The sequence below is a fragment of the Panthera onca genome, chromosome A1 (assembly GCF_046562875.1).
Source record: "Panthera onca isolate mPanOnc1 chromosome A1, mPanOnc1 haplotype 2, whole genome shotgun sequence".
NCBI lineage: Eukaryota > Metazoa > Chordata > Mammalia > Carnivora > Felidae > Panthera > Panthera onca.
This window is the reverse complement of record NC_138339.1, coordinates 49,468,637-49,495,893: the sequence shown is the minus strand read 5'-3', so window position 1 is coordinate 49,495,893 and position 27,257 is coordinate 49,468,637. Positions and strand designations below refer to the sequence as shown.

The following is a 27,257-nucleotide window of genomic DNA, read 5'->3' as shown; positions in this document are numbered from 1 at the left end:
TCCTATTATTGGCATTCACAACACTTTAACAGCTTGGATAGATTATGTTTCTTAGGAAAGAAGGTAGCTACAAGGTAAGGTTCAAATTCCTAAAGTTCAGATAGTTTTAGGACATTAAAAAAAATAACTTCCCATAGGAAGAATTAATTTCTCTCAAGCAAAAAACAAGGAATGGGAATTTTTTCAATTAATGTCATGTTTTAGACAGAGCCAGTGGAAATTATCAGTCTCATAGGTGACTTTTGCAGAAAGGCTTAAACCAGCATTTTCCCAAGAGGCTATATCCAGGTCTGTTAGAAGTATATAAGTATGAAAATATGGAGGAGATTTGCATATTCATTGCACAAAGTTTACATGAACTGACAAAAGTTCAAACAATATATTCTCAGACACTTTTCAAGTTCACATTTTATTGCTGCTATGTCTAAGTCAGTTGGAAAGTTCACTCATCTGTATTCCTTCTCACTCAGCTAATATTACTGTCTTGGGTCTCATGAGGGGAGGTACATTACTTATTTCATAAAATTGGAGGTAGGATTATGAGATTTGAGCATTGAAAGGGTTTTGTTCCCCACCTCTCTGACATACAGAATTAGGGAAATAAGGTAAGGTCATCTGAAATTTTCCTGTGGCCTTCAAAGTTGAACTTTTGGAAAATTTGATGACACAGTTTGGAAAGCATTGAGTAAAAGGGGGAAAACACAGAAATCCACCTAAGAGTGAGCACATAATATGGCCTTTGGAGTCAAATAATAGTGGGTCTTTGTCCCAGCTCTACTTTTCACTAACTGCGATTTGGCAAGTTATTAAACCTTTCAGAGGCTTTATTTTCTCATCTATAAAATGGGAATTAGACTGTTTCATAGAGTTTTGCAAATTTACAAAGATGCCTGTAAAGTATTTGCCATAATGCCTAGACTTAGTTCATTATTGTCTTTAGAACCATTAACTCTGTCCTTTGTTGCATAACTTTGATGTTTAAAAGCATCAAAAGGTCCCTACAGATAGAGAATTTCTCTTGAGTAAACTTCTGTAACTAAACCTTTTATATTCTACATTAGCACAAGAACTAAGATTATTCATGGAATAGGATTCATATATCCTAAAAAAAATTTTTTTTAGTAAACTAAGATTATAGGTCATTAATCCAGTTGCCACATAACCAGCTCCACCCCTCATAATTCTTTAACAGTGAACTAAGGTCACCTTGCCCTTGTGTACCACTTCAAAGACCCCTAATACTTTTCATGGTCATTACCCTTGTTTGTATCCACTTTTTAAAAACAGCCATGTCTGAACCATTTCAGGAACAAGGGTACAATTAGGCATTGATTGTTTTCCCCCTTTCAGTTCTTCCATGTTAAAAAGAGGGGATAAAGAAACAAAACTCAGCAACTCCTAGAAAAGAGGATGTTAGACCCAGCCCTTGGCTGAATTTAATTTGAGGCATTTCAGTATGGTTATTTCTCAGAGTCATTGAGGGCTAATGGTGCAATCCGATTTTGCCCAGATGAATTTCCCATGACAAACGATATTGGCTCATCATTTGTGGTCGTGACTGAGTGCCAGTATTTTTCTTCCCCCAAAGCTCGGGTAGGACAGCATGGAGCTCTTATGTTCCTTAGGACATTTGTTTCCAATTTTGCAAACACTATGAATGTGGTTATTTTTGTAGCTCTGTTAGGAAAGTGCATGGCATTTGGTTTTTCTTGTTGGAGTTAATTATAAATCATTAGGGCTCCAGTGCCCACAACAAAGTCCTTGGACCTTGAAGCTCAATCACTGGTGATTGCAATAGTCCTGCCCACAGCCCCCCTACCTCTTGCTAAATCCTCCATTTCTCATTATAGAAAAGAAGGGAGGAGGGGGCGTTATTTTAAGATGTTTTTATTGGCTTCTAAATGTGAGGCTTTGGTTCCAAAGTCTTCTTTTTTCCCAGAGCAAGATAAACTTTTTTGGGTTGTAAATCATGGGACTTTTGTATCACTTGACAGGGTCCATGTTTAAAAGCCATTCCAATTGCCTCTCTGATGACTTACGAAGCAGAAAGAGTTGCCCACGCATCATGAAAAGGACGCTTTCAGTAGCACTGGGCCTACACCCAAATCTGTTGCTTTAGGATGATAAATCATTCTATTTTCACCCACTCCCCATCTCAATCTCCTATTTATAAAAAACACCATTGTGACCTGACCAGTAATTTTAGTACAAACTACTGGCTAAATTGAGAGGCCCCGAGATGGAAAAGCTCAAGATAAGGGCCAGTCCTCCACCTCTGAACTGACCACTTTTCCTGCCCACAGCCAGGCACCCACATCACTGAGCTCTCCCAAGCCCCCTATAATTACCCACCTCATCTCACTCTCCAGGACAGCACCCATAGTCCCAAGTTTTTCCCATTAAAATATCCCTGCCCCACATGTCATTTTCCCATAGGGCTTTGTTTCCTGCTAGAGAGTAAATGGTTAATCTAATTAAAAAAAAAAAAAAACTGCATTCATGTATAGGTGCCAAATAGATGATGAAAAGAGGATAAGACTTGTTTTATTTTTTTTTTAACCTCCAAACTCTCTTCATTCAAGGCCTTCTTTGGTTGAATCAGAGCAGGCAGTTGACTCTTGTTTACCTCTGCCTCCAAGGCCTGAAAGAGTACCTGGCACTGGGTAAGCTTCAAGAACCACTTGATGAATGAATGAGGCCCCATCCAATCTTTCCTTCCTTCCCCCACCCCTGGCGTACCCTGGGCTTGGAGCAGAGCTTACACACCATGGAGTTAAAATATATTCAAAGGGCACCCTGGGTGACCCTGAAGACCACTAAGTCCTGCCTTGCTGCTTCATAGATGAGGAAACCCATGCCCAAAGAGGGGAAGTTTCCCTCCCAAGGTCACACAGTGAGTGACTGTAACAGAATCTGATTCAGATCCCTTCACTCCCAGGTCAGGGCTCATCCCCCAACATGGTTTGCTTCCACTTTCTTTATTTTTTTAATATAAGCCTTCTGGAGAAGAATAACATGAGACAGATGTTTTCAACAGTTTCCTAAAGAGGATTTACTTTTAATCTCTCTCTCTCTCTCACACACACACACACACACACAAACACACACACAAACACACACAAGCCTTCTGATTATGAAAGGAGCAGAAGCTTCTGGTCCAGAATGTCCTCTCCTTCCTTTCCACCCACAGGAGTCCCCACAAACCATAAATACAATCATGACATCAACTTGAAAGCAAAAATGAAGAGCCTGGAGATCATTGTAGTGTGGCTTCCCCTCAAAAGCAGACCCCAAGATAGAAATCTTAGGAAGCATTGTGAGGAAATGAGGGAGGAGGTAGGCAGAGAAGGAAGGAAAGCCAATTAAGGACTCTTTTTTTAAAAAATGTTTAAATATTTATTTAGTTTTGAGAGAGAGCGAGAGACAGCATGAGTGGGAGATGGGGAGAGAGACAGGGAGACACAGAATCTGAAGCAGGCTCCAGGCTCCAAGCTGTCAGCACAGAGCCTAACTCAGGGTTCAAACCCACAAGCTGTGAGATCCCGACCTGAGCTGAAGTCAGCCACTTAACTGACTGAGCCACCCAGGTGCCCCTATTAAGGACTTCTTGAGGCACAGATCACACACAGCCAATGAAGGCTACTGGGGCTTCGGTCCTATCGAGAATCCTCTTAAAGGCTGTGTAAACACACCTCAGAGTAGTCCACTAAAGGGTGAGGAAACTCTAACTCCCTGTCCCATATTAGTAGAAAACCAGTGAGAAGCATTAAATCTCTGGTGCTTCTGGCTTCCCCCACAAGACCCCCATAGTGTCTGCAGCCAGACAGCCCATGTAGGTGGGGACAGGACCTCAGCCTGCAAGGCAGCTGTCTGCAGATGTCCCCTGTGCAGGCACCAACAGCATCTGCTGCAGAGAACAAACAGGTGATCAAAAACTACCACTATTCCTCCAAAAAACTGACCTACTCTTGAGAATGCCCTGTGCAGGATTACAGGTGGAGTTTTAGCAGCACAAAGAAATTATGTGAAACCCAGTAGGAGGCTGACCTCTTCTGCAAATAATATCCTTATTTCTAGAAGGCTTTTCCTCTTGCTTATTCTTCAGGTGTCAGCTTCAAAATAATAAAGAAATAAAGTTTATCGGGGAGGCTTTCCCTGCTTTGCTCTCATGTCCTTCCCCTTGGTATTTATACTCTTGCTTATAAATATGTATTCAGTATCCATCTTTCCCATAGATTCTATGTTCTGAGTGCAGGAACAAGTCTTTCTCACTTACTTCTATGCTGCCAGGATCTAACACAAAGCCTGAACACAGAAGGGGTTGAATAAACATGTTATGTGTGTCATTTGCAGGTTCTATTTAATGCAGCTTTGTCGTGGGTCATATTTGCTTAGCATGGATGGATTGAATTAAGCCTCCTGGCTTGTTTTTGCCTCTTTGTACTTGGTCAACTGAGCTTCTTTGGTGGATGGTAGGTGAAGCTATTTCCTCAAAGACGCTTAGGTCAATAAAAACTCAGGTGAGAGGGTCTCATTAAGTTTCATTAAAGGAAACTTGCTAAAACTTCCTCCCTCTAACCTCTTTATTGTCAGGACCCATTTATAAAGCACGGGGTTACTAATATAATGGATTTAATCAGATTTCCTCTCTTCTTGAAAGGATGAAAGTTTAGCTTCCTTATAGAGTAAACTGTATGATGTTATCACTACCTGTTCTGAGAAAGACAAGCCTACACCAATTAATGACTAGCATTTTCTCCGGATTCTATATTCTTGGAGACTTTCACAACAGTGGACAACTGTGAATTGGCAAAATAGCTGCCCCCAGAGAATGGAGGGGAAAATGCATAAATTACTCTTGATGGATCATCCTTCAATTTTCTGCTAATGTGTTTTTGGTCAAGACAAATAACAGTAACTCACTTATAGTAACTCAAGTAAAGGGTGGAGGTAGTTATTGTAAGACTCAGGAAAGACAAGAAACAAGGCATCTTTGGGGGTTGGCCTCTTAGCTCTCTCCTTTCTTTCTCTTCCCCCTACCCTTTCATTCTCCATCTTCCTCTGACAACCAACTTTCATGATTTCTGCTTGAAAGTAGCTATCATGTTCCACTTTTCATACATTAATATTTTAATTCTAGCTCCTACTACTAACCAGCAACCGGCTCTTTGTTTCTCAATTCCATATCCCCAAATGAGGAACATGACCTGCCCTGCTATTTTGAATTGGAACAAACTCCAATAGTAAGTCACGGGTTATTGACAAGCCCATAGCACTGCTAACTTTGAGATTAGTTTAGGCCCTGGTCCAATCAGTACGGTAGGAAGGAGAGTGGGAAGAGAGAGTTCCAAAGCAAAGAATGAAGACATGCCCACTCAAGGTGAAGGTAGAATTTCCTAAGAAAGGAGCATAGATGGTACCAACGATCCAAAATATTAACTACCCTAATCTTCTTTCAACATGGGCGGGTATCTGATGGCTAAGGATGCAGAAACTTAAAACGTTTTAAGACAGTTGTATCAGTGCCTCTCCTCCACTGTTCCTCTGTAAGCTAACCACTTCCAACTATAAGCATCTTTGACTCTCTGCGTGGGGCTTTTCTTAGCCATAGGTGCACACTCAAAGAGAACTAGAGGTGCCTGAGTTGATGGCACCAGAAGCAGCGTTTACTCAATGACAAACGGAACTTCATAAATACCCCAGACACTTTGGCCCTTGCGTGGGACAACTCTGAGGCATATTCTCCACTTTTTACCAGAGGTCCGGACTATAAGTGAGCCCACAACGATAAGTTGCTCAATAACATGGAAGTTTCCAGATTAAGAGTTGAACCAACACTTTCTCTAGATCGGTCTTCCAGATCTTCTTCTCCTCCCTCTGTGTCATGATCTCCTTGCTCCTATTCTATGAAGCAATCACCAAAAAACACTGAGGGACAGCAAGGCAATGATAAAATCCACAAATGTATCATTTCCTACAGTAAGGTATGTTTGCTCTGTGTGTTTGTTCATTATAACACAGATCTTCTCAATTTGTGGAACAGGTTGTGTCTCAGCAATTAAAAACAATAATTTACATGAGCTTAAGAAATGAAACAAGTGGTCCAGGCTCAGAAAGATTTTCACAGTTGGAAAAATTCAGTCAATAAGCAAAAAGTAATTTAAAAACAACACAAGTTCTTCAAATGGAAAGGTATATTATGTCCATGCTTAAGAACTCAACATCAACTTGATAAAGATGTCAATCCTGCCAAGTTAATATATAAATTTAATGCAATACAAATAAAAATTATCAGCAGTATTTTTGAACTATTTTCACATGGAAAAATAAACAAGTAAAACTAGCCAGAAAAATCCTATTAAAAAAAGTAATGAGGTCAAACTAGCCCTGCCAGATATTAAAATATGATATAAAGCTGTATTAATTAAAGCAACATAATAGTGACCCATAAATAGACATATCAGTAGAATATTCCAGTAATAGACCCCAAAACATAGGAAACTAACATATGATAAAAATATATTATTAAAGAAATGGTATTCACACAATGGGTAGCCATTTAGAAAACAGAAAATCGAATCCATTCCCCTAACCTCAAACAAAATAAATTACAGATGGAGCATTTAAATGTAAAAACCGAAAACCACAAAATTATTAGAAAAAAAGGGCAGAAAGCTTTCTAAGCATGACATGTAAATCAGAAGTCTTGGAAGAGAAGACTGATAAATTTGACTACACAAAAATTTTAAAAATTTGTATAGCAAAAACCTCCATATATACAGTCAAGTGAATATCTTTTAAAAATGAGATAAATCTGTGCAATTCCTATCATAAAAAGCTCAGTTCCCTAGCATATAAAAAGCTCCTAAAACTTATTATGCAAAATCAACAACTCAATATTTGCCAACTGATGTGCCAAGATTGCCAGCAGACAGTCCATAAAATAGGAAGTACAAATACTCTAAAAACATGATTAGTTTCAGCTGTAATCAGTATAAAAGAAAAATACATTCCTCTATGTCTCTCCTTTACTCTAATACTACTTTACTTCTAAAACCAAAGGTGTGGATCTTCCACACATCAAGCAATTCTGCAACCCCAGCTGGGTGCCCTATGATTTAACTCAATTCTGCCACTATCTGAAGATCCCATCAGATCCCACAGGTTAAGGGTTCAGTCCTACAAGACTGTCACTTCAGAGGTGAATCACAAGTCCAGATCGTTATCTGTACTTCTGATTCACTGCCTATAAATGAGAGGTTCCCAAGATCCCCTCCTTCAGATCATTTAATTTGCTAGAGAAGCTTACAGAACTCAGAAAAGTGTCACTTGCTAGATAACCAGTTTATTATAAAAGGATATAATTCAGGAACAACCTGATGGAAGAGATGCATAGGGCAAGGTATGGGGAAAGGGGCACAAAGCTTGTGTGGCACTCTCTTGGCACCTCCACATGTCCCCCACCCAAGAAGCTCTCCAAACCATATTCTTTTGGGGATTTGTTGAGGCTTCATTACTTCATTATGTAGGCATGATTGATTGATTGATCCAACCTCCACCTCCTCTCCCCTCCATCTTGGGGACTATAAATTCCAATCTAATAATCCTGGTTGGTTCCCCTAATAACTAGCCCCATCCACTGGGGCTTTCCAAAAGCCACCTCATTAATATAAACTCAGGTGTGGCTGAAAGGGGTTTGTTGTTAATATCAAAAAATATTTCTATCATTTAGTGAATTCCTATCATTTAGCAAATTCCATGGATTTTAGGAGATTTGTATCAGGAATCAGGGACAAAAACCAAATACATTTCTTATTATAACTGATACCTAGAACTAAATCTTACTACCAATAACATAAGTGCAATTAATTGATAGTGAAATACCATTTCTCACATATCAAATTGGCCACAGGGAAGTTTGATGTCACTCGGTGCTGGTGAGGATACTGGGGAACAGGCAATCTCATACATTGCTAGTGCAAGTATAAAAGGCAAAGGGCAAGTATAAAGGGCAAAATCTACTGAAATTTATTTTTTTTATGTTTTATTTTATATTTGAGAGAGATACACAGAGACAGAGACAGAAAGCGAGCAGAGGAGGGGCAGAGAGACAGAGACAGAATCTGAAGCAGACTCCAGGCTCCGAGCCCTCTACGCAGAGGCACAGAGCCCTCTATGCAGGGCTCGAACTCACAAACGGTGATATTATGACCTGAGCTGATGTTGGAGGCTTAACAAACTGAGCCACCCAGGCACCTCTACCGAAATTTAAACACACATATGCTTTGATTCAGCAGTTTAATTTCTGTGGGCAATTCAGGACCCTCTCTAAAACAATCTGGAAGCCACTTGTAGGCAACAGGTTTGAGCAATGGAAACTTGAGCCAGGCAAAGGGCCCACAGTGACCACTGAGCTGACACAAACAGGTTCATTAAGCAACACACCTCAAAACAGCCAGAGGCCCTAACTGACCAATTTCAATCAGGTGCCATTTCTACCATAAAAGGGAAAATTCCATATGTCCCCACACTCTTTACTGCACCCTGTAACTGTGGCCCGTCACTACCACTTCATGGCAGACAGTTTCTCCTTTGCTGCCCTCTCTGCTGCTTCCTTGCAGTATATTCAATAAACCTTTTTTTTATGGTTTTTTTTTTTTTGAGAGAGAGAGAGCACATGCGTGAGTGTGTACATGAGCAGGGGAGGAGCAGAGAGAGAGAGAGAGAGAGAAGCTGAGAGAGAGAATCCCAAGCAGGCTCTATGCTGTCATTGCAGAGCCCCGATGCAGGGCTCAATTCCACAAACTGTGAGATCATGACCTGAGCCGCAATCAAGTGTTGGACGCTTAACCAACTGAGCCACCCAGATGCCCTTCCACAAACTTTTGTCTGATTTTTCTGCCTTCAGTGAATTCTTCCACGACCTGCCTTGCCAGCCCCCACACAATCAGGACGCCCCACACAGAGTCAGCAAACTTTTTCTATAATGGGCCAAATAATAAATATATTAGGCTTTGGACCATGCAGTCCCTGTCTCAACTATTCAACTCTGTTGTTGTAGTATGAAATCAGCCATAGACAATAAATGAATGAATGAGCATGGCTGTGTTCCAATAAAACTTTATTTACAAAATAGCTGTGGGTGTGATTTGGCCTGTGGGCCACAGTTTGCCAACTCCTGCTTCAGAACACAGTAGAATATGAAGGGCTAGGCACAGTCTCACTGTGGCAGAGACCATTGCTGTCCCCAAGCTCCATTTCTCCCCCATAGTAAAAGATCTGCAGCTAGGACCTGGATGGCCAATCAGGGATTTCATTTCTTAGCCCCCTTTGCTGCTTGGTGACTGGGTAACTAAGTTCTCAGTGATGTGTAAGCATAAGTTCTATTTCCAACCTCTGGTTCATTTGCTTAAGACAAAATCTCTGTTCTGACAGTGACCAAAAGGACATTAAAGCCATATACTAACAATGGCAGAGCTGTCATCATCCAGGGTTCCTTAATGACTGGATGGGACAGAGGGGTCCATAGTCCCACATAAGAAAAATTGTTCCAAACCTGGTCTGAGGACAGAAGTTTTTTGCTTCACAATCTCTTTCTGAGAAGTTAGCATTCCTGATAAAATGCTTAAACAATTTCCTGTGAACTTGAATGGGATTAAGGTTTGCTCTGGGAAACCAATTACCCACATGCCCAATTACCCACACACTCAGTTGCCAACTGTCAATCAAAGATCTAGTGACCTTTAACCAGACTTACTTTTCTTTCTGTGTCTACTCTAACAGTGATTATCTAACTAAACCCTTTTCCTACCAAGGTTCTCTGCCAAAAGTGAATTTGGGAAGCAGCCTTCTAGGGTGATTTCTCTTATGTGCATGACCATAATAAAACTCTGATACATGCTTATAACTAAATTGTCTAAAAAGTTTTCTTTAACACTTGGAATAGTCACCTGACTTTGTAACAAGAGAAATAATTTTTTTCTTTGAGCCATTAAATTTTGTTCTCTATTGCAGCCACCCAATCTACTTTAATACATTCACACTTTATAAATTAGTTTCATTTACTAAATGCTTACTATATGCCAGAGACTATACTAAGCAGTTGACATGCATTATATGTTACCAAATTCCATTTCTTCCCCCATTGCAAATATCTGCAGCTAGGATTGGATGTCCACTAGGCTGTGCCCTGGGATGTAGCTGTGCCCATGAACACAGGGAAAGGCTCAGATTTGCAGTCTTGAGCCAGAGCTCTGTGCGCCCATTCACCCCGGCCCTGAAGGAGTGGAAGGTTCTTCTTGGAGAGCTCCTATGGCTCTTTCAGGTGAACCAGACTCTTGGGACTGTGAAGAATTCAGCTTCACCAGCAGCACAGTCTGGCACAAAGAAAGAAAAAAGGACTAGCTGCCCCACTCATCGTTGGAGACTAAGAAAAAAATCCTGCAGTTCATAGAAATGTTCAGGTCATGGAAGTCTCAGGAGAGATATTTGGAGTTCTTGTGTATGAGGAAGAGTTTAAACAATCTACTGAAAAATCAACCATCTATGTATCCATCCTTGCACTATACAAATGATTATTGAACACTTACTATGGTGCCAGGACACAAAACACTGGGCAGGGGTGGGAGAGAGTGTTAAACAGGGAGGTGTTTGTCAAGAGTACAAAGTTTGTTATGCAAGATTAATAAGTCCCAGAGATCTGCTGCACACCACGGTGCCTATAGTTAACAATACTGTATACTTAAAATTTTGCAAAATGAGTAGATCTAAAGTTCAGTGTTCTTATCACTAAATAAGTAGGATGGGAAGAAACTCTTAGAGGTGGCAGATACATTTATGGCATTGATTTATGGTGATAGTTTCATGGGTGTATACCCATTTCCAAACTCACAAAGTTGTATACTAAATATGTGCAGCTTTTTGTATTTTGATGATTCCTCAATAAAAAGGTTTTCAGGGGCACCCAGGTGGCTCAGTTGGTTAAGCATCCAACTCTTGATTTCGGTTCAGGTCATGATCTCAAAGTTGATAAGTTCGAGCCCCACACTGGTCTCTGCACTGAGCTGACAGCACAGAGCATGTTTGGGATTCTCTGTCTCTGTCTCCCTCTGCCTCTCCCTTGCTTGCTCACACTCTCTCTTCTCTCTCTCTCTCTCTCTCTCTCTCTCTCTCTCTCTCTCAAAACAAAATAAACAGAAAAAGGAGATTTAAAAAAAAAAAAAAAACTAGCAATACAACAGTGAACAGGACAGTCAAAGAGACATCATTACATTTGTACCCTGTAGTGTGGGGCAGTTCATACAAGCCATCAAATACAGAATTATTTTGTAATGTCAAATGTGTTCTTTTCAGTTGACACTTGCATTCCCCCACCCATCTCACGCAGTACATCTAGCCCTCACCCAGGGGTAGGGGCATCCATGTATAATGATGGTTATATACAGCCAAATGCTTGCCTCATTGGCCTGCCCCTAAGACTGTAATTCTCCTCAAGGAGTCATTTCTCTGGGTTCAGACTGTGCAAATGTAAAAGTCCCCATTTAAATGCAAATAGTCCTGCAGCCATGATACATTACATCATTGTCATTCATTAACACCTTTCAAGTATAACAGCAACCAGGTCTAAGAAATCCTGGAGAGGGAGAGAATCTAAGAGAGTGCTTCCAGGAAGAACAAGGCTAGCTGGCCAGCCTCAGCAGGGGGATAAGAAGGGAGTTACCAAGAGATTGAAAAAAAATGGTAAGTAAGGACAAAAAAATCCACTTGGAATGGTTGAAGGACTCTTTTGAAGGAGCAACCAGTGGCAACAGGATAAATAGTAACAAAGTGAATGATGCCTGGTATTGGACTATGTAATTGATTACTCAGTATTTACATACATCTGAATCTCTTAATGGTTCACAGTCATTTTTGGAAGTAGGCAGGATATACCTTAATAACATTATGGAGAAAAATCTTCTTTACTGAGCAGGAGAACCCATCCACCCAAATAATTTTAGTTGGATGAATAACTAAATTGAAAGCTTTGATGAGGGAGGAAGCCTTCAGGAGGCACTAGAAGACCACTCTGAAGCTAATTCCAGGGTTTTGTTTTGCTGAAGGGGGGTCTATAAATTGAGGACACACACTGAGTAACTTGCATAATAAAGGAGTCTTCAAATACTATCTGGAGTAAGAGATGGGGAATGACAAGTCTGCTGGCAGAGGACAGAACAGGGATGAGATCTTCTTCATTAGCTATCTATTGCATGGTCTATGGTAGAAATCATCTTCCCTGTTTCTTCCTGAAATCCTCAGTAAAAAATGCATTTTTGTTTATGTGTCCTAGAACTGGGGGTTCACCAAAGACCCTAGAGAATAGAGAATAGCAGGAACACCAGCTTTCCTCAGGAAGTCTGCCACATCCGGATTCCAATTAAATTATCTAGAAAAAAAATTTTAAGTTTATTTATTTTTGAGAGACAGAGACAGAGCACAAGCAGGGGAGGGAGGGAGAGAGAGAGAGAGAGAGAGAGAGAGAGAGAATCCAAAGCAAATTCCAAGTTCTGAGCTGTCAGCACTGAGCCCAACGCGGGGTCAATCCTGATGGCAAGTCCTGACCTGAGCTGAAGTTAGACGCCAAACTGACTGAGCCACCCAGGTGTTCCTTCAGCTACAATTATTTAAACACCTCGAGTTGCACAGGATCCAATGCATGGAGCCTTCTGCTTAAACAGGGTTATAGATTTGAGGATAGGATTTTTAAATAGCGGTGAAAAGGTCTGGGTTTTCAAAATACAGTGCTTTTACTGGTACTACACCAGACATTGTTTTGCATTCAAAACCAGTTCCCTACTTTTTAAAAATGAAGATCCTAATTCTCAAAGCCAGGAGAACATAGAAAATTTCCCATTTTCAGGAGAGATGTGACTTTCACTGGACAAGACTAGAGAATTCCACCAAGGTCACTTTTCCCAACAATGACAAGAATCAAAGAACCTGGCTCTCCACTGAGAGACAGACATAATCCATGGAGCCTGGGAGCCACATTTGAGCATAGAGCTTCATGAAGCTTATCTCCTCAAAGTAAATTCTATTTTCTTCTCTATCAGAAGGCTGCTTAGACACCATTGGATGGCACCATTGCTTACATTTTAAAATTCCAGACAGTCAAGGCAAGTCACGTTTCAAACCCAGCAACAGAAAGAATAGCAGAACATTCTCCAAAGAGCCTAGAACACATCATCCCACCAAGGTGTATTACCAAGACAGTTCAACTACAGAAGGTTCAAGGTAAGTAAAATATAATGTCTTAGAAAATAACCCAACTCATATAAAAGACACGATCTACAGATTCAATGAGCATTAGCAATCTCATTACAATTCCCATGTAATTTGACATCCTAAAGAGCTCTACTCTTGGTTCGAGATGGATTACCAGCAATTGCCACTCACTTCTGTTTAGGGGCTAATGGGGGAAGGCATACTGTTTTGTGGCTTTTGCTTTCCGCAAACATGCTTAAGCCTTGGTTAGTCAATTACCCCCATGACTCCTATATCCATTTACAGTAATTTCTATTAAGAAAAGTTCCACCTCTTGCACTAATGGGAGCTTTGATGATCAACTCAAGGTCCCTAGCTACTATGTTTAGCTACTATTCCTGCTTGAACTTGCAAGACCTGTTTCTGAATTATAGAAAAATGGATCTTTGAGAAGTATAATGATTCTGATTACTCCTCCTCTAACACCCATCTCACTAGCAGACAGAAATCAGCATGGGTGACAGCCAGGAAATCAACACTAAAAACAATTGTTATAGTTGTGATTGTCTGACATAACATACATGTGCCACACACAATGGAATTTTATCCAACAGAGCAATCCTGTATTAATTATATGTTAATACTCTTTCACTAATTTAAATAACTCTTTCCATATTGCTTTCCCAGAGTAAAACCAGACATGTCCACTGCTAATTGCATTACAATGAAAGATTCCATTATCACAATGAATTACATGTGCCACCTTTTTCCAGTGGCACATTCCCAGCTCATGACAGCCAGCAGAGCTACAGGAGAGAAGGAAAAACCAAAAACATAAATCATATATAAAATAGGAGGAAAAAGACAACAGAGAATTAAACCATAGTTTGATGCAATGACTATGAGTAGTGGTGGGGACCTGCCCCATTCAAGCCTGGCTTCTATAAAACTGAAAAGAAAAAGCTCCAAAGCAGTGATTTTAAGCAGAGTCATCTCCTTAGTGCTCAAAGTGTGGTCCACAGGATAGCAGCAATGGCATCACCTGAGGGCTTGAAATGCAGAATCTCAGGCCCTACTTAGACCTTCTGAATCAGAGTCTGCATTTTCATAAACATGCAGGTGATATGCATGTTTGAGAAGTACTGCCATTGTCAACAGTCACCAACATAGGATCAAATGTCCCCACTCCAACTCCATGACACCACATGAGCCCATCAGTACTTAGATATCTTCTAGAGATAAGGAAGGAGGGTAGAAAATACTGACTTGACTGACTATACCTAGAATAAACTAGTATTATGTTTCCAAACATCAAGCAGAATGAAGTCTCAAAAATGAGACCAATTTAAGCTATCAAAAACTAAACTGACTTTTTTTGCACAGCTAATTGTTAAATCCACACCTTTACTATTACCAGCTTTGAAGCATCAGTTCACTTTTTTTTTTAAATAGGTCGGTTATTTAGTTAGGTTCTTTGTAAAACAGTTCACATTTTGGTATCTTCCATGAAGACCTTCCCGATAGGCCCACCAGGCTGCATTATTCATTCAGTACACATCATCTTGCATTGTCAAGGGTTTTTTTAAATTTATACAGCTTATGTCCCCAATTAGACTGTTACCTCCTTGAATTCATTAATACTTGAATCCACTAATGCAACCCTGTTTTTAGACCACTGTATAGGCTTAGAATTGCTTTCACCACAAGTAGCAATGCATACCTAATAGTTGCTTGCAAAATTTCACAATTCAAGTCTCTTTCTGGAAGTTTCAGGACTGATACAGAGGTTTCACAATGTCACCTAGCACCCAGACACTCTCTACCTTTCTGCTCTTCAATCTTTACTTTTTACATTTGGGCTTCTTGCTTTAGCAATATGACTGCCTCAACTCCAAACATCATAGCTTCACACAACCACATTTAAGACAAGAAAAAAGCTAATCTCCTCGCCTATCTCATTTTACTCAGAAGCAAAATCCCTCCCAGAAGACTTCTTCTTACATCTCACTGGCCACAAGTTGGTCACATGGCCACCCCTAAATCTCTGGAGCAAATGGGGAATGCAATTACTAAACTAGGTTTAGACCCTGTACTCAGGGGAATGGTCTACATTCCCAGATCATATTGTAGCCTGAAAATTGGGGGGTGTATAAACTTAGGAAGAAATGAGGAACAGCTGCTATGTAAGCAGCCAATAGTGTCTGATGCAACCACTACGTTCAAGGCATCCTTCTAGTCACTGTTTAGAATACAAAAATGAGGATGCCTGGCTAGCTCAGTTGGTAGAGCATGTGACCCTTGATCTCAGGGTCATGAGTTCAAGCACCACATTGAGCATGGATCCTACTTAAAAAAATAAATAAAATAATAGAATACAAAAATGAATCAGGCAACTATAGGCCTAACTCAAAACATTGGTTGTTTATACTTCATAGACACTGAGTGCACTTAACAAGCACTGGGACCCATGCAAGTTTTGATCTCTGCCCTCCCAAAGTCCCCCCTTTCTCCATCCCCAAGCATATGCCTCAGAGTTAACCACTCTTCACAGTTTGATGTATATCTGTGTACAAATATTTTTATTAAATAATGTTTTTTATTTAATAAAATAAAAATAAAATTTTATTTAATAAAACTTAATGATATTTTCATTAAACTGTTATCATAGTCTTACCAAACACTTACTATATGTCAAGGTCTATTCTAGATGCTTGAAATAAAACAGTGAATGAGACACATTCTTCACAAGAGCATGCTTCTGTTCACATTAAAATCTGCTTTTTTCTCATGATCATCTTAAAGGTCTACTTTCTTTGTAATGGTTTTCTGTATCACATTCTATGCTTCTACCAAAACATATATAACTATTCCCTTTTTAACAGACATTATGGTTCTAATTTCCTACCATTGATGACATACAAGATCTTGATGAACTTTCTTTAAATGTCTGAACACAGACAGGAGTTTTTCTCTTGGATAGCTTCCTGAAGTAGCTTACTATAACATACTTTTTTCCTTTGTATCCTCAACACTAGGCACAGTATTTTACACACAATGGGTATTTCAACAACATTTACTGAATGACCAGTCTCCGCATCATCCCCACCCAATCAAGAACCCCTTGAACTTTCGACATGACTTTTTTTTTTAACATTTCAATAAGAAACTGAATTCTTGCATTTATAGTACAGAAATAAAAAATTTAAACCCTAATTCTGTTTTGTAGATTTAAGCTATAATTCACTCTAGTTTATTAAAAGACCGCTTTTGGACTTTCCCAGCAACAACTTGGCATTTTTAATATGTTCTCATTATTAATAAAATTCTGTGTTTTAAGGAACACGTTTTCAAACTGGCTTTTGAAAGGGTCCCTAGAGAACTGCTGTGGATAGCTACTGACGTGAAGAAAACCCAACATTCACCATGTGAAATTATCATCTGCATATCCACAGGGCCCCTTCCCGGAGGCTGTCTGGGGACTAGAGCTCCACATTGCACTCGCACTGTGTGACAAACAGCAGGGAAGATGTCTTCTTCCACATCTCACCCATCTGATGGGGGTGCCAATAAGTGACAAATGAGCACAATTATTGCTTGTGTTGAATGGGATCGATGTGGGCTATCATCTATTAAAGTGTTTATTAAATGTGCACATTTCTTGTCATTTAATAACCAAGCAAACAATGTATTTGCGGATTGTGAACAGAACTTCAAAGGCATGCAGCACCAAATTTGGCACTCACCAACCAAATCTTAAAAGGGCATGTAAGGTAAGTCAGGGATGACTGTGAGGGAGCAAAAAATGTACTTCAGGGAATTTGTGATTTGTGAATTTGGAGGATGAGAGGAACATCTCCATATTTAAGAATGCAGAAACTAACAAGGACCATTTAGGCACAAAGAAGTTCATACATAAGGGGGAAAAAATGAACCTGCGAGTAGCTTAGTGCAACACTTTTCAAAAACTTTTGACTGAGACCCACAATAAGAAATATATTTGGGGCGGCTGGGTGGCTCAGTCGGTTGAGCGTCCAACTTCGGCTCAGGTCATGGTCTTGCAGTTCGTGAGTTTGAGCCCCGCATCGGGCTCTGTGCTAACAAACAGCTCAGAGCCTAGAGCCTGCTTCAGATTCTGTATCTCTCTCTCTCTCTCTACCCGCCCCCATGCTCTGCCTCTCTCTGTCTCTCGAAAATAAATAAACGTTAAAAAATATTGTTTAAAAAAAAAAGAAATATATTTTACATCATGGCAGGGCAGACACACCCATACATGCCACACACATGTAACTGAAATGAGAGTTTCACAAAGTAATACTCTTACTACATAACATTTTCCATTCTATTCCATTCTATTTCAGTTTCTGATGACCCACTAAATTGATTTCAGAACTCACTGATGAGTGGTTTTTATCGCTGATGGTCAGCAGGTATCCACTGCAATTTTTTTAAAATCATCTTTATGAAAGACAGGAAAGTCAGGCACATAATCATCACATACTGACAGTTTTAGAGTCACCAAGACCTGGGTTTTAATCCCAGCTCTATCACTAGTATATAACTTAGAAAAAGTGCTTAAATTTTATAAACTTTAGTCTCTCCATCTGTAAAATGGAGAAATAACAGTATTAATCATATAATGTACTCTTAAATGACAGCTACTATCACCAATATCAGGAGGGGGATGACCATGGGGATTTACTTGCCCAAAAGATGGAAAAATTCATCAACAGATGAATAGACAAACACAATAGAATATTATTCATCCATAAAAAAGGAATAAAGTACTGATACATGCTATAACATGGATGAACCTCCAAACCATCCTAACCAAAAAAGCCAGACACAAAAGTCACATACAAATTTTCCTTGCTATGAAATAGCCAAAATAAAGAAAACCATAGAAAGAGAACACAGAATGGTGGTTGCTCGGGACTAAGAGGTGGGGAGAGAGAGAGAGAATATGTTTAATGGGTAAAAGGTTTTACTTTGGGGTGATAAAAATGTTTTGGAAATCAAATGGTGGTTGAACAACATTTTGAATATACTTAATACCACTGAACTGTTCGTTTTATCTTTTTTTAATTTTTAATTTTTTAATTTATATCCAAGTTAGTTAGCATATAGTGCATTAATGACTTCAGAGGTAGATTCCAGTGATTCATCCCCTATGTATAACACCCAGTGCTCATCCCAATAAGTGTCTTCCTTAATGCCCCTTCCCCATTTATCCCATCCCCCCACCCACCTCCCCTCCAGCAACCCTCAGTTTTGAACTGTTCATTTTAAAATGGTTAATTTTCTGATATGTGACTTTCACCTCAATAAAATATTTTTCTTAAACGAGCAGGCATAGTACAAAAAAAGAAACCCAATAATTATTAGTAAGTTTTATTATCTTACCAATAAGTTATTTTTAGCCCCTCAACAAAATATAAAATCACTATGACATCATTAATAGATGTTTATTGATATAATTAATGTTTGCTAGACTTTCATCTAAATTTTCCTTGTTACAACCCACATACATACTGTATAAGACTCTGAAAACTGAAGAGTTTGGGGAAGGAGCTTGGTCAGCTGCTTTCTGTCTTTCTAAATTGACATTTTCTATGGTGACCCCACTGACCAGCTTCACTCTCCCACCCTCAGGAAACTTTCTAGGGAGGTCAGGTTCTAAAGCCACAGACAAATGCATGCAGGTGGGAAGGGACTGTCTTGGCCTTGGTACTTAATACCTACAGGCCTCAACCACCTCATATATAAAATGGAGAAAATAACAGGCCCCCCCTCCTTCCCTCCCCCCCACAACCACTCCTGAGGTTGTAATGCAAAAATGAGGTAATGCGGGTGAGAACTGCACTAAGAACACATGCTGGCCCCTTGCACATGTTCAATAATGGCAGCTACGTTCACTGTTATTTTTTTCTTTTTCAAGTGCAAGCTATATTGTGTGAAAAGAGATCTAGTGAATCCTGTGGTGAATTCTGTAAGGGATTTTAAGTGAATTCTTACATAAAATAATACGTCAGCAATTAGAGCAGTCCACAAGTGGTCCAAAGTGCTTTGCAAAACAGAGTTCCCATTTCATAGGCATGTGTTAAGTAAAAGCTGTGTTCATCTGTCAGGGATGCCACAGGATATTTGCTATCATCTGAACATAGGCAGTTAACACCTACCTCACAGGATTATTTTAAAGAATAAGAAAATCACAAAGGAAAAAGGCATGGCCCAGTGTGACACAGCGAGGTGTTGGTGGGGGGGGGGGGGGGGGGAGGGGGAAGGGTTATTACTATTGTAATTACCTCTGTCACCAAGTCATTATTAGAGAAGATTCTAGCCCAGAGTAGATCAACCAGAAGACTCCCTTCCAACTCTTGGTAGCACACTTTATAGGAAGACTCATTGTTGAGTGTATTTTCCTGTTTACTCAATAAGAATATCTGCCTCGTTAATATTTCAGAAAGAAATACAGTCCAGGGGTCCTAAGGGCTGAGATTTTTGAGGACTCATAAAAATGTTTACCCTGAGATATTCCTGGAAGCATTGTTTATAAAATGTTAAGACTGAGAAATAACTAAAGCACACAAAGTTAGAGAACTGGATACAAACAATGGTGCATGATTAAGAGCACAGGCTCTGGAGTCAGCCAGGCAGGTTTAAAGCTCCACTCAGCCTTTGGCAAGTTAACCTCCTCCCCCACCCCCCGCCCCCGCCCCATGCTTTCCTCTGATTCATACAGTAGTTGTGAGAATTAAAGTAAGTAAAGCATTTAGCACAGTGCCTGACGCAAGCCTCCAGTGATGATGATGATGACAATGATGGTGATGATGGTGGTGATGATGCCATCACCATGACAAATAATGTTGTAGGTCTATTTTTTCCTGCTTCATAAATAAATTAATATGTGTGGCTAAGTTTTTACATTAGGGCATGCAATAGAGAAATCATAATACCTTAATCCAGTGGTGGGTTATTGTCTCCTTTATATCTTTCTTTAGTGTCTGCAGTTTTCTTTTACAGTGACTTTAGAATCTAATAAAAACAAAATATTTTCTATTTTAGCAAAATAAAAAAGGAAGAAAGGAAAGAGAAGGTGGAGGAGGGAAGGAGGAAGGAAGGAAGAGAAGGAGGTGAAGATTTGCTCTATAGGGCTAATTCCAGTTTCCCCTACAGCTGAACTCAGTGCCTTCCCTGGACCATTATAACTGGTATTATTTGAAGACTTGAGGATTTTTCCCCCTGAAAAGTGAAAAATTCTTTTGTAGTGCAAATGGTCTTTCTCTGGTATATCTGTCCTACAATTTGGAGATTGGAAGTTTCTTAAAGGCAGGGCAAACATGAGTGCCCATCCAGATAATGGTAATCTTTCTTCTTTTCTGAACCTAAATTTTGATCATTTTCAAGCATTCAAAAGTTGAAAGAATAGTATGAACACCTCTGTAGCCACCACTTAATTTCAGTACTGATTAGCATTTTGCTGTGTTTGCTTTCTTTTCTTTCTCTAACACACACAGATATACTTTTCTTTTTCTTTTATTTATTTACTTATTTGTGTGTGTATTTATTTATTGCTGAACCACTTAAGTGCTGACATCATCCCACTCTGCCCCTAAACACTTCACTTGAGTATAACTTGCTGATGAATAGGGCATTCCCCTAGATAACCACAATAGTTTTGGCTAATGGCAATTAGGTTCTCATGTCAGTAAAGATTGCCATGTAGCTATTTATTCATTCCACAAATATTTATTGAGAACTTACTATCATCCAGTGAGCTAGAGTGATGAGCAAATAAATACGATCCTGCTCATAGAGAGACTGACATTTTAAAAAATCACACTGATCACTATACAGTATATAATAACAAATGTGGTGAGGGTCATAAAGTGCCCCAGTGTATTTACTTCAAACTCACCCTTGATTACCTACTACTGTTTTGATGATAACAATGGCCAGTACTGATTGCAATAATTAGGAGATTTCCAGCTGCAAGTGACAAAAACCCTACTGAAACTAGCTTAAGGGTAAAAAGGAAATTTATTGGCTCACTGTAAGCACACCCAGAAGCAGGAGATGAAATGATAACTCCCTTTGAATTTCCAGACCCCCACCTTCTTCCTCAGTGTTGATTTAATCCTCAGGCAGCCTCTCTTCCATGTGGCCAAAGGAATGGCTACTGGCAATCCGGATATACAGGACCTATAAAATTCTAGATCCAGGAGTGTGAGCCTTCTCTCCCAGGGTCCCTGTACCAACTCCTAGAGAAGACCTGATTTGCCCAGTTTCGGTCATGTGCTCTTTCCGGACCAATCCCTGAGGCCAAAGGAATGGTGAGCTCCCATTGGTCAGGCCATGTCCTGCACCCACTCCTTGTACTTGGGCTACATGCAGGATTGATGCCATCCATACTCTAAAGAAAGGTTCTTGTACCAAAATAAGAGGTATTGGATGGTCAAAGTCACCCAGCCACCCCATGGCAGTGTCTGACATTGTGCCTCTCCGCAGGTCCTGGAGGTCTTCAAAATACTGTGCAGTGCACACTCCAAGCCCAATACCAGCAGGTGGGGATAGGAAGCAAAGGCTTCCAGTTTCTAGCCTGATCTGTGTCTTAACAGGCCGAGTCCACCAGAGGTCAGGGCAGAGCGCAAAGCAGGAATCATCCTGAGGCTGGCTCTTCAACGCTGCTCAAATCAGCAACTCACGCCAGAGATCCCGGGGCACGAGCAGACTGCAGCAGCCAGAAAGAAAACTCAGGCTGGAGCAAAGCGGCCACGTTTCCTTAAGAACTGCCTTCCTAAGATACAGGTCTAGACTTCAAAGCAGGGCAGACAGAATCAGGGAAGTAATTTTTAAAACACTGTATTTTGGAACTGCGCATGTTCTGCTGAAGAAACAGAAATGTCAGGGCCTCAGAATCATGCAGAGTGAGATACCAAATGTACCGACATGGAATTGGCCACAAAAACTGGATTCTCTTCTCTGCCCCTACCTGCCTCTCTAGACTCACCTTCAATCACCCTTCTGCCTGCCTGTTCACAGTCAGCCACACTGATGGCCTTTCTGCAACTTAATCATGCCAAGCTGATTCCCACCACAGAGCCTTTGGAAAATCCTTTTCCTAGATCTTCCTTATTGAACTCCTTCTTGGTCCAGTAGTCTCTTAGGAAATGTTAGTACCGCACCTAAAATAGTGCCCCACCTAATAGCACTAACACATCACCCTGTTTATTCCTTTCATATCATTATCATCTCTCAACTTACCTGTTAATTTGTTCTTTTGTTTCTCCCACCCCACAAAAAAAAGCACAACAGACTCAGGGACTTTATTTTGCAGTTTACCACAGCACCTAGAATAGTGCCTCCTCAGACCACATGGGCTCGGAAATATAATGAACAAACAAGTGAATGAGTCCCAGTTTCCCACACATAAAATGAGATGGATAGATTATATAATACTAACAATGGTAAAATACATTGAACATGTACTGCGTGTTGGGAACAATGCTAAGGGCTGTGGGTAGCACTGTAGATAACTGCCTTTGTATTTTTTCAGCCCTGACAAGATATCAAATATTCTTAGGACCTCAAATATCTAAGATGTTTTTGATGCCCAAATTCCTCACTTAGCCATTTATTCCTTTGGTTTTGTTCAGAACCTTTCAAAATACTTTTTTGTTACAGAAACATTTGTTGAAGTGAAATTTTACCTAGAAGTCCTATAGAAAAACCTGGGAGGGGGTGGGGGGAAAGTATGTGTATTACACCATTAAAAACACCTCCAACAAATTTCAAGAACAGGAATCAAAGACTGTCATCTCGGACCACAGGTAATTGGGTTAGAAATTTACAATAGATGAGACATTTCTCTTTGTAGAAGTATTCCAGCTAATAATTGAACAGATAATAGAGTATTTTGCTACCTGTCATGATATAATGGATCTAGGCAATAAGAATAGAAGCCAGTTAACATGACAAAGAGACCATCAGATGCCATGTACCTCCTGGTAAAAGAACACAGCACCCATGAAGGAGTCTCACCAAAAAGATCACGTAAAATCTGATTAAACCTCAAGACTGAGCTATCAATATACAGGAAATACAGAGGAACATGTTAATCTACACCACAGGAATACAATCAGCAAATCCAAACAGAAGGACACTAGAAAACTGAATTCCTCCAAAATAAATTATGAGAGAAAGAAGGAGATGTAGCAAAAACTGATTAAAAGACGCTTAAGAGACATACCAACCAATCACAATATGTGGACCTGTTTTGGATCCCGATTCAAGTGTACAATCTGAAAAACAAAAGATTTCAAAATATATGGGAAAAATGTTAACACTGAATAGATGATATTGAGGAATCATCATTCTTATAATGGTATTTTAGCTATATTTTACAAACTGAAATATGAATAGAATGAAGAAAGTTAACAAAAAGAGAAATTAAAAATCCCCACCCATTTGGGCATTTAAAAATACTCTTAGCCTAAAAAAATTATTACAGTTTTTCAAACTAGAAATGAAAAAGCCACTGAAGCATCATACAGTTTTCCAATTCTAATAATATCAATAAATATAATGTACATGAACAAAAAGCTATTGGGAGTTCTCAGCAATTCTTTTTTAAGACAAATAGATTTGTAAGACCAAAAAAAATGAGAAAAAACACTGTGGATGATCACCAGCCAAGATTGGTCCGTTTCTTGCTGTGACCTCACAGCAACCATTATTATAGAATTCCAAGCACCTATATAAGCCCCTGGTTGGGCTGAGATTTGCTGTGCTTCTAGTTCAGGAAGCTGGTTTTCAATGACCTGAAGGACATTTGACTAAAGTTAGCTTGTTTTCTCCTTGGCATTGTGGGTTTTTGTATATTTTGTTTGTTACTTTTTTTCCCTCACTTTCCCATTTTCTTTATCTTTTCTCACTTTCTATTTTTCTGACTTTTCTTTTTTACTTTTACTTTTTTCTTCTTTTTTCTTTCATTTTTAAAAGTTATTCTTTTTTCTCACATCTTTTTTTTCGCATTTTTTTAGTATTTGTTTTTAGTTCATTTTTAGTCTGCCATTGTGTTTTGATTCCATCATAAAGATCGGTTCATCAGGTGGTCTTTGGAAGTGATTTTTTTTTTGAGGTGACCTAGCCAAGCTTCTCACCAGCTTATCCCGAGCTTAAATTCCCAAGCTTGCTTTCAAGCCCAGCTGTTAATCCAACATCTCTGCTTAGGAGAACCATGTTGACAACAACCAACTCTTCAAGACCATCAGCAAGTGTACCTTTGTCGTGGTGAACTTGGCCTGACACATCCTGACTAGGAAAAGGTAGCCATAAAGATCACTGATAAGATCATCAGAATTCCTCCACCCTCCAGAGACTATCCCGAAAAGTAAAAATCATGAAGGCTTTCAATCATCCCAACATAGTGAGATTATGTGAAGTGATGGAGACTAGGGACAAGCAGCCTTGTCATAGAGTATACTAGTGGAGATGAGTACCTAGTGGCTCATGAAAGTATGCAAGAAAAAGAGATCAAAGTCAAATTCTGCCAAACAGTGTTTGCTATACAGAACTAGCACCACAAGTTTATTGTCCATAGAGACTTAAAGAAAGAAAACTAGCTCTTGGATGCTGACATGAACATCAAGATTGTAGACTTTGGTTTCAGCAACTAATTCACCTTGTCAACAAGTTAGATAACTTTTGGAACAGTCCCTCTTTATGCTTCCCTGGAACTCTTGCAGGGTCCAAAGTATGAGGGACCTGCCATGGCTATGTGGAGCCTGGCAATCATTCTCTATACATTGGTCAGTGGATCCCTGCCTTTGATGGACAGAACTTTAAGGAGCTGCAGGAAGAAGTGAGCAGAATATACCATCTTCCTTTTGACTTGTTCATGGAATGTGAAAACCTGCTCAAGAAATTTCTCATTCTCAATGTCCTAGCAAGAGAAGCACTTTAAAGTAAATGACGAAGGATCCATGGATGAATATGGGTCATAAAGGTGAGGAACTAAAGCCTTATGGAGAATCAGTCTCTTGAGTACAAAGACCTCACAGACTGAGCTGATTGTGTCCATGGATTACTCCGTGAGAATATCCAGGACTCATTGACAGGCCAGAGGTACAAAGAAGTGATAACCAGCTATCTGCTTCTGGGATACCAGAGATCCAAGCTGCAGGTCTACACCCTCACCCTGAAGTCCCAGCCTTCAGCAGATCTGACCAACAGCAGCACTCCCTCCCCATCCTATGACGTACAGCACTAGGTCTCTACCAATCCCAAGCACTGAGTTTCAGTGAACCTGTCATTCCTATCTTTAATTGCTGTATTAGTCAACTAGGATGACCATAACAAAATGCCACAGACCGGGTGCCTTAAACAACAGAAATTTATTTTCTCACAGTTCTGAAGGCTCCAAGTTCAAGATCAAGATGCTGTGAGGGTATCAAGATGCTAAGTGAGAGGTATCTTCCTGGCCTCCTCTCTATGTCCACACATGGCCTTTCCTCTGCACCTGTGTAACTCTAGGGTCTCTTCTTCATATGAGGACACCAGTCATATTAAATTAGGGCCCCAGCCTTATGACCTAATGTAACTTTTATCACCTCTTTAAAGGCCTTATGTCTAAATAACATTGGGGGTTGAGCTTCGTTACATGCCTTGTGGGGGAAGGGAGGCCACACAATTCAAATCACAACAATTGCTCCTCTAGGAATACTCAGAGGAGCAAGGCAGATTTTGAGAGGATCAGGAGACAAGGCAGAACACAAGCAGCAAAACTATCATGCCTACCAGCCCCCTATCCTGCCTAGAGAGGAAGGAGACCACCCCTCACCCCTCAGCAAACAGCAATCTGTCTACCAGCACAAACAAGAGCAGGAATTCCCCACTTCGGGGAACAGCCAGCCTTGGCCAGACCTCCATGCAGAAAGGTAAAGATAACCTAATGATGCCAAGGCCCCAGCACCTCTGGGGCTTCTGTTTCCCCTACAGTCTCCCTGGCCTTTTCTTGCCAATGCCAAGCATCCAAGACAGCCTGGGTGTAACTCAACCAGGCCTCTGGGCCTCACCCCATGTTGGGTTACTGTAAAGCGCTACAGCCCAGCACAGCCCTCCAGTGTGTCCCTGTGGCCTCCCCTTCATCCCACTGCATCAACAGCAGTGCTAGAACCTCAGATAATACCTATTTCCCCCAGGTTGAATCCAAACTAAACTCCATACACACTGGGTGGCTCCAGCAGGCATGGAACTAGCAGATTTTGCCCCAGTGTGCCCCCAGCCTCTCCCTCTTGTAACAGCCACACCCAGCAGTGGGCCACTGGAGGCTTCTTCAGCAGGTGCTCCTTCAAGGGTATATGGAGGCCTCTTTGTTTCTGATTTGCTGGAATGAACCTAAAAGCAAAAATCAAGTGGAGATGCTCAAACCTGGAGAGGTCAAGCCACACTCATTGCACTTTATGGGGAATATGACTATCACAAGCTCCATAGAGCCCAACAAGATGATGCGAGAATTCAGCAAGGTGCCTGACACAAATAGCTGCCCGTACAAACTGAACAAGAAACGGTGCTGTGCATGTGCGGCACCCCAGGGCCAAGAAGACTTCCTGCGGTGGTAGGTGGAGGTGTGCAGACTCCCACGGTGGTCTCCCAACAGGGTTCATTTAAATGCATACCCAGCATCTCCATGCCCCACAAAAGCAAAATAACCAAAGCAGTTAAGCTTTACAGGCTGCCAGATTTTTAGGGCAGTTTAAACTACTCTATATGATACTATAATGATGGATACATGTCACTACACATTTGTCCAGACTCACAGAATGTCCAACACCAAGAGGGAATCCTAATGTAAACTAAGGACCTTAGGTGAAATGATATGTCAATGTAGGTTTACCAGTTGTAACAAATGTACCACTCTGGTGGAAGATGTTAATAAGTGGAGGAGGCTGTGCAAGAGTAGGAGTAATATATGGGAAATCTCTGTACCTTCCTCTCAATTTTTCTGTGAACCTAAA

The 27,257-nt window shown here is 40.3% G+C and overlaps 1 pseudogene; it reads left to right on the top strand.

Moving 5' to 3' along the window:
• Positions 1-26,989, top strand: part of LOC132680359 (serine/threonine-protein kinase MARK2-like) — a 29,883-nt pseudogene extending 2,894 nt beyond the window's left edge.
• The last annotated feature ends 268 nt before the right edge of the window (positions 26,990-27,257 follow it).